The sequence below is a fragment of the Mus caroli genome, chromosome X (assembly GCF_900094665.2).
Source record: "Mus caroli chromosome X, CAROLI_EIJ_v1.1, whole genome shotgun sequence".
NCBI classification, from domain to species: Eukaryota; Metazoa; Chordata; class Mammalia; order Rodentia; family Muridae; genus Mus; species Mus caroli.
This window is the reverse complement of record NC_034589.1, coordinates 9121504-9131024: the sequence shown is the minus strand read 5'-3', so window position 1 is coordinate 9131024 and position 9521 is coordinate 9121504. Positions and strand designations below refer to the sequence as shown.

Here is a 9521-nt window from a genome sequence, read left to right as displayed (position 1 = left end):
GGTGGGTAGGGAAGTGGGGGGCGCTATGGGGGACTTTTGGGATAGTATTGGAAATGTAATTGAGGAAAATATGTAATAAAAAAAAAAAGAAAGAAAAAAAAAAGAATGCCCCCCCCCCACACACACACACGATCATATATTTAAATGCTTAGTCACTAGTGACTGGAATTATTTGTTAGGATTAGAAAGATTAGGAGGTGTGTTCTTGGAGGAAGGTAGGCTTTGAGATTTGAAAAGGTCATGCTAAGCCCAGTCTCTTACTCTTCCTAAGGATCATGATATAACTCTCAGATACTGTTCCATTGTCTGCCTGCCTGCTGCCATGCTCCCTGTCAAGATGATAATGGACTAAACCTCTGAAACTGTGAGCAAGCCCCCTATTAAATGCTTTCTCTTTACAAGAGTTATCTTGGTCTTGGTCTGTCTTCACAGCAACAGAAGAGTAACTAAAACAATCATTAATGTTTCTCTTAAGGAAAAGCCAAATAACATGAAAATACAGAAAACTGGCTTTTCAGGGTCTGTTCTACAAAATAGAGTATAGGAGAGTGAAGACAACAGTTTGAAGAAGACAAAAAAATAACCAGCATACTATTGGAGACATTAATAGACTATAAGCTGTGAATCTTAATACTAAAAATATAAAGAGAAAGTAAAGAGAGCAGGGAATATGCCAATTTCCATTGTGTGTCCCAATCATTGTATCTCAGAGAAAACCCTCAGCCATGTAGTAACTTATGTGTAAAAACATTTTAGTAATGGTATTGCTCCATTATGTATAAAGTCTCTTTAAAAAATATTCCAAGAACTAGACATGAGGGCAAATGCCTTTGATTCCAGGAATCAGAGAGCAAAGGCAAGTGAATATCTGTGAGTTCAAGGCTGATATAGTCTAGATAGTCCGAGGCTAGTAAAGGCTTCACAGTGAGACTCTATCTTAAATAGAAAAAGCATAGCCAAAAATAATCATTTTAAGACTTAAAGGTCCTTGAAACGTAATATTGCCCATACTCAAATACCAAAATAGTAAATTATATTCTAAAACCTTAACATATCCGAGATGATAAGTACATTTAAGCAACTAGAATATAAAGGGGTCTGTGTAACAGTTTAAGAAAAAAATAATATATATATATATATATATACATATGAAAATTTTAAACCCATGAAATTTTAGGATGTTACTAGTAATGAACAAATAAATTAGTCTCTGTTAGCATTCCTTCTATGTTTTACCCAACAGTTACCTTGCAACAGCCAGGAAGGCCTGGCTTGCTATATAAGAAAATGTTTGGCCCCTCTTCCTTCTTTCTGCCTCTTCTCTTCTCTCTCTCTCTTGACCCCTTTCTCCCTCTCTCCCCTTCTCCTCCCCCCTCTCTCCTCATGTTCCTGGATGGTTTCTTCTCTCTCTGTCTCTCTGTTTCTGTCTCTGTCTCTGTCTCTGTCTCTCTCTCTCTCTCTCTCCTCTCCTCTCCTCTCCTCTCCTCTCCTCTCCTCTCCTCTCCTCTCCTCTCTTCTTATCTCCCTTCTGATTGCCCTAAGTGAATTCTACTCTACACTATACCCTTCTATATATACCCTCCATATAGGTGGAACCTAAGGAGAAAGGATGCCTCAGCATGAACCTACTGAGGCATTCCTCCCACTTCACCATACTGTGTTCTACAAAAAATATCCTTGACTTTTTATATAAAACACATCAGTCTCCATAAATTAAATTCATAGAAGAAGAAGAATTTTCCATCTTCAATGGAATGTTAATAGTTTGTAAATTTGACATGTTCATTTGGATGAGCTGTGCATATACAGTGTCATTCAACAAATTGTACAAACAAGACTGTTCTTACCACTAACCTGGACAGCGAGAAATAAAAAATGAACCCATACTAAGGTGTATTATTTGTCTCCTATTTAGACATGAGAGAAAATGAACCAAAATGGAAAATAGATCTTAACATATTGTTTTGATTTAGAAGAGGAGTAATAACCTAAAAGCATAAAATATAAGTACACTATTTCAGATCTGGGCTATATGCTAAAACTCCCAAATTTCAGAGATAAAGAATTGGTGATTCTTAAGGATTAAAATATAATTTTTTAAGGAAAAGAAGAGGGGTAGTGAAGAAAATAACAGAGACTATAACAGCCTGTATGGAATGTGGATGTAAATGAAGACAAGAGTAGCTGAGAGGAAAAGTCAGCAGGAGACATAAAAATGTAAGAAAAATTAAATTCCCAGCCCAATCAGAAAAGAACAGATTGGTCACTGAAGAAAAGTAAGTCAGTGGTGAAGAGAATAAATTTGATAAGCATTCATTGAAGATTAGAACAGGATATCAGAAAGATGTTATCAAAGATAGAGGCAATGGCATATTTAAAGACATAACTATGGAACTAGCTTTCTCTAGCAAAATGTATGTTCCTGAAGACGAAACAAAAGAAATGGTAAGATAATAGGTTTGCTAAAGGAAGAAAGAGAGAGAGAGAGAGAGAGAGAGAGAGAGAGAGAGAGAGAGAGAGAGAGAGAGAAACAAAGAAACAAAGAAACAAAGAAACAAAGAAACAAAGAAACAAAGAAAGAAAACAAGCCACCTTCTATTGCTGAACATGGAGAATAATTAACAAATAGCCACTAACTTCTAACATGTTTGGTCCATGTATTGAAACCTACAAAAAAGAAAAATATGGCTGGATGAAGAGCAGTGGACCATGCCACCAGACTGCAGAACTGGTAAGATAGTAGCAAAAGTTCAGAACCCAGAACTCTTAATCGAAAATGGCAGGAGTTCATTACCTTCCATCCAGACTCCTGTCCTGGAACAGGTGACCACTATGACATCCCACTAAAAGGACTATAACAGCTGATCATGTAGCATAGAGCATAGAGTCCTCCATGCTAATGAAGTGCCTAGATAGGCCCAAAGGGTTTAGCCACTAAGATTCCCTTTCTGGGCATCCTTTCCTACAAAAGGTATTTTAATCTCTGGTCCACCATGAGTTAGTTTTATGCATTCTATTTTTGCATGAATAAACAGTTTGGACAAGAAAGGCTGTTTCTCTCATCAAGGAGTGCATAGAAGTCCCACAAGCCTGACATGTAGCCTAGTGCCTCTGTGTTTCACCTACCCAAGTGCTGTTCTAACATTTGAAGTGAAATGCAGACCCACACCTGTCCAAATTAAAATAGTTAACTTAGGAAAGAATTATAATAAGCCCAGGATCATATTTACTATGAACCCTTAGACAACAATTAATATCCCCATGTAATTTTGATGGTAAAAAGACTTGAGGGATAAAGCTTCATTTTCAGGGAAAATTTTTACTTTTAGAAGATGCTATATATCTTGCTTTCCATAGTAAGAAAAAGGCATTCCTGTCTGCTGATGGCTGTCAGGTAAGGAGCAAATAGGAACCCTCAGAGAATGTGATTATTGTATCAACCCTAATCAGTTTAGAGTAATCCTAAAGGGCTACTGAAGGTGCAATCTGTGTCTAGAACTTTCCATTCAATTGTCTGAAGCCTTGTCATAGTTGCATGACCTTCATATAGTTTTGTCCCTGTTTTTTTTTTCAGTTATTGTTTGCCATACATCCAGACGTATATTATCTTTCTGCATATAAATCCTTGCCTCAACCTCTGTTTCCAGGGAAACTGCTGTCAGACACGATTCATTAAGCCAAAGCAAAAGAGGTATTCTACTACAAAGTGAGGAATAGAAATTATAAACACCTGGGGAAAGAAAACGTAGTGGTGTAATACTCTAGATTTAGGCACTAAAACTACTTAATCATGTAGTTATTGTTGAAAGTATGGCTATAAAAGACAATGAAAATATAACAGATCAACTTTGAAAAGTTGGGCTATAAATTAAATATTCAATAATCATCAGATTCCAAAATGTGAAATAACACATTGTAAAATCAAAATGTCTTAAACTAAAGATTAGGAACATGAAATGGCTTCTGTATTTTTCTTTTCCATACACAGTGCTTATGGTTAAACAAATTGTCTGTACATGTATATGTATATATGTATGTATTTATACAATAACCTCACATATGTAATAGCTGAGTATAGTTGTAGATACTTGTAATCCCATTTGAGAGGATGAAGTCAAGAGAAACAAGTTCAAGAATAGTTTGATCTACACACCAAGAAAGAGTATAAAAATGCTATGTATTATCTAAATTGAATAGATAGATAACTGACAGACAACCCTAAACTTATTTATGGTTATGGAAAAAGCACAAAAGTTTACAAATTTAGTGGCCCAGTTTTGTTGAAGATGGTGACATGTGTTGATCATTGTACAGTGTCAGAATAAATGCATATTGGTAATGCCTTTGTATATGTACAAACACACATATATAACACACACACAAAGACATACATACATACACACACAAACACACATGTATACACTTCTAATTAGATGATAATTTCTCTATATCCCCACATAGCATACTGAAACATAAAGATGTATGTAAAGTTTTTGAAATATATTTATGTCAGTGAAAATTTTTATGTAATTAAAAACTTATTTTTTGAATGTAATGAATTAAATATTTATATACAATAAGATACTCTAGAACTAATACAAAAGAGTAAAGCGTCTGCCAAAGAATGGTCTTCATAGATAAATAATAAATTAATACCTGCATAAAAAGCTATTTATCTTACATGTTCATATATGGCCTTAAATGCATAGAAGCAGCAGGAGCGATGAACACATAGCTGATAAATTCCTTTGGAGGAAATCTCAAATTGATAGGATATGAGAGACTGTGCTAGATTGTATCATCTGTTCTTTGGAACATTTCATCATTGTAATACATCAGATAGAACAAAAAGCAAGAAAAGAATAAAATTTTATTCATAATGTGGAAAGGTTTGATAAATAGATGATAATTTTGGCTGAATATTTTTTTAAAAAAATTCTAAAATACTGTGAGTAATTCTTTGAGAGGTTCATATAATGTATTTTGATGAAATTCATCCTCCCCCAAATCCTCACAGATATACCCTTCATTCCATGTCCACTCAACTTTGTGTTCTCATTTTATAAAAAGAGAAAAACATGCAATCTCCTGGTATTGGAGTTACAAGTGGTCATAAACTACTGTGTTGGTGCTAGGAACTGAATCTGGCTCATCTACAAAAGCAATAAGCTATGTTAATTGCTGAACCATCTCTCCAGCCTCTGGCTACATAATTATCAGCAATCTAGAACTACTTCCAAAGAAGTCCATCCACATAAATTGTTGTACATCAAAGAGTTGAGTGTACATAATATAGAAACAATAAAAATTAAAATATTTCATGAAAATATGATTCTGTTAAAATATAGTAGAATTAAATAAAGAAAAAAGCCACCAATACCTAGAGACGTATATTTGTTATAAAGTACTTGCTTTGTGTACACAGCAATGTAGTTTTAATCCCAAGCATAATAAGACAAATGGAAAAAATATGGTCATTAGAGTACATTGAAAACTTGAGTCATACACATTTAACCACTTAAACACAAACTAAGACAATAATTGTTATTTCAAAGGTTTTTTTTCCTAAACATTGATAACAGTATGAGGACATAGTTCAGTTTGTAGAATGCCTGTCTGGCATGCAGACTTGGTTTTGATCCCCAGCTGATGTATGCATTGGTGTGGTAGCAAATACCTGTAGTCCTTACAGTCAAGAGGTGAAGGCAGAAAGATCAGCAGCTCAAGTCATCTCAGCTACATAAAAATTAGAGGCCATCTAACCCTGTCTCATCATCATCAACAACAACAAAAACAATAAATGCTATAGACACTTGATCAAAATTATCAAAAACAGAACAATAATAGCAGCAGTACAAATACACATGAATAACTGAAACCCTATTCTACTTTATCTTTCTCATCCCAAATATCTGTCCCCAGAAGCGGCTGAATGTCCTATCACAGCATACTTTCCTCAGAATATTCCCTGCTCCTCTATTTTGCTGTCTCAGAAATGCTGCATAGATTCTTCATTTCTCAGATTACATGGTAGGTTAAAATAGAAATAAGACAGGTAGATACTATTTCTCACTAATAAGAGCACAGCAGGAAGAATATTGGCCTTGCTCCATCTCATTACAACAATCATTAGCAGCACCCAGGTGAGTAATTGCCAGATGTTTGATAATTCTCAGATTTCTCGCCTCTCAGAAAGAAGGGGGAAAAGATGCTGCGCTATGGTCCCACTGGGCTTCAGCAAGTGACTCCTTTGATCTTTATTCCTTCGTCTCCCTACTATCTCTTCTCATCTGTATGGATGACTTCTGATGGCATCATATGGTATAACACGACAGACTTAGGTACTTCAATATGCTTAGAATCAATTCAAACTAGCACAAAGTTTATCAAAGGTTATTTTGGAACAAAATTATAAATAGATTTAGGGACAAGAACAATGGGAAAGCAGAATAATTTGCTTTATTCCTAACTCATATAATAGGTTGCCTCTGCAAATACAATATCTGGAAAACTGCAGCTCTAAAGTGCTGTTACTAAAGTCTTCTCAGATGTAAAGAAAAGCAAACTGGGTTTTTGAGATGTAAGGTGTGTGATAGAAAATATGTTTTTCACAGTATGCTGCATTCAGGGTTATATTTGTGGGGCAACTCAATTTAAAAAGAAAGGGAATATTATTTCACACAAGCTAGATTATAGAATATTCTTTTTCCTTAGATGATGGATAAATTATAGAATATTCTTTTTTCCTTAGATGATGGCTTTATCTCTTCATTTGTACATGTTAAGAAGATGGTTCCATCAGAAATTGAGAGTGATAATATGGTTGGTTAAACTATAACAAGGATGTCAAGAAACTTCAGTTTTTCACAAGGAGAATGTAGAGAAGGTTACATGGTATTTTACCCGAATTTGTTTATTTCTAGGGGATATGAATCATTATAAATAACTTAATCTCAAACTATACACCTGAACATGGAGACCATCCAGGCTCCAAGTTAATTTTATTGAGAATTCGAGGTAAGAGAGTTAGGAAAATTAATTATATCCAATTAATAGCCAAATTCTGTTTATTGTTCATAGACTGCACTTTATTGTAGAGATCAAACTAACTACTTTCCTGTTTCACTGGAGAAAAGTCATGCTTGGTACAGTAAACAAGGTAAAACTTGTGACCCCAGAAGTCATAAGCCCCAGGGATAAGCTGCCAATCTTGTTTACTTTTTCTAAATGGCCATGTTGTGAAACTGTCTTCTATATAAAAAATATAGAGAGTCTATATTTAGAGATTTGTGCCATGCCCAATGTTGGTCAGAGAAAATTCTTGTTGAAATGGGCAGTGATTAATACAGAGATTACTGTTCAGTTTCCAGAGAATACATGACTGTGACCACTCAAAAGTATATGAGGCAACTATATCAACCACTGCCCCAAGGCTCAAAGGACATTGGAAAAAATGGCTGGAGAGGATATTAGACTCAGAGGATTGAGAGTACTGTGAAATCCAGATCTGACCAAGCAGGAGGCATCATTATGGGTGTTAACATTCACCACAAGGACCAAATGGTGCAACACAAGGAACCCAATGCCAGAACATCTACTTGTAGAGGTTTCTGGCCAGACAAACCAAGTCTACTTTCAATTAGGTTGTGCTGAAAATGTTATTTATGAGTTGCAATATCTAGTCACCTCTGTCCTGTCCTGGATGATTCAAAAGATGAAGCTTCCTGTCTGGGAGAACAGAACAGCTGTGTTTGTGGTGATAGTCATAGATATGTGGATTTTGCAAGTGCTCAAACTGAAGGTGTGTGCACTGTAGGTGAGCAGCTGGGCCCAAAGTCACATCCTCAAGGCTGGAGATAAGATCCTTGCCTTCAACAAGTTGGTCCTATAGTCTCTCAAGGCATGAGGCACTGTGTTCCTGTCCAGTACTTTTAAGGGATGATAGGTGTACCAGTCTTTTTGCAAGGCTCCAGGAATCACACACAGATAATACCAAACCCTATGACCATTCCAAGGGCCAGAAGATCAAATGTGCCAGAAGTTGAAGAGCCAGTTGAGGCTACACAAACTAGCCTTGGATCTTACTGTTAGTAATAAAGCCTTGGATGTTGAAAAATATCCTAGCATGTATTAAGGAAGGAAGCCAGAGATAGAGCAACTAGATGCAACTAGAGCAATTGATGGGTAGTGAGTTAGGGAAAGCACTTTTCCTTAGAACTGTGGCCCACTCCCATGAGCATGATCAGCACTAAGGAGATCCTGACCATAAATAAGTAAAAAAGAAGGATTTGAATATAAGGACAAACAATGGACGGGTTCTTGAAAAAGAAGAGAGGATTGGGTGGAAATGATCCATCAAGATACACTATATCAGCAAATGAAACTTTCAAAGAGTAAATTTTCAAAAATTAAGTGTTCAGTAGCCAACTAGCATTAGCTGGTTTGCTATTCTCCACAAGAAAAGTCACTAAATTATGCTTTTTCTTTTAATGTTTTGGAACAATATTCAAGATTTTGTCAGACAAAATGTGATAATGTTCAGAGTGAAAGTAGGCTATACTCATAATCACTTGAGGGGAAGAGGCATGAACTGGATCATCTTGAGGAGACCTGGAAACAAGGTCGCTCTAAATGTAAAAAGTATCCCAATTATTTGCCAAGCTTTTCACAATCACAATGGTCGCTACAACTGATTCCTTTCTTCTCTCTCCCTTCTCTCCCTCCCTCCATCTCTACACCACACAGCTTCTTCTGGTCATGTTCACTCTGAATTCTCCCAGAGGTCTCTGCCTCTGGCTATGCTGTCTCGTATATGTATAGTAAGTTTTCTTCCCCATCACACCTAGGGGCGGTCATACTTCTTTTCTTTTCCTTTTATATTTTTTATTCATTTGGTATTCTCCTTCCTACCCCTCTCAAGTCACCCATCCTGAAACGTCCTCCAAAATCCACAATCTCTTTTAAATCATCATTTCATATACATATAAACAAATATATAAAATGTAGCCTGCTGAGTCTTCTCAGTGTTGCCTGCCTAAACAAAACTTGAAGAATCCCAACAAATGACATCCTAACATAGATGAAGAAAGTCTCATGCAGTCTCACCCCTAGATAAAAAAATACAGGTAATTATGGCCTGCTTTGATAGGAAGAATCATTATTCCCTAAGGAAAAGTCCCTGATTAGTCATCTAATAAAAATGATTTTAGTAGAAATAAAATCTGCTCTGAGACCTGGATGTGGATTCCTACTAGAATCTAAAAGGAAAACGAAGGAAGTTGGGTGATATGGCTATGTGGATGAGCATGCTTGCTTTGAACATATGAGGACCTGAATTTAGATCTCTTGCTATAATGTGTGAAACTAGGCATGACTTTATGTTCTTATAACCCTACTGTTGGGAGGCCGAGACAGAGGAACCAAGGGTTATTTTTGTTTCTATATTTTATTGTCACATTGTCTTTAATACAAATTTTTTTAAATACTTAAAAAAATTAACAGTTTATTATAATTCATTGTAT

General features: G+C 35.8%; 1 pseudogene; it reads left to right on the top strand.

Moving 5' to 3' along the window:
* The first annotated feature begins 7530 nt into the window (after window positions 1–7530).
* On the top strand, window positions 7531–8045 carry LOC110287078 (annotated as a pseudogene).
* The last annotated feature ends 1476 nt before the right edge of the window (window positions 8046–9521 follow it).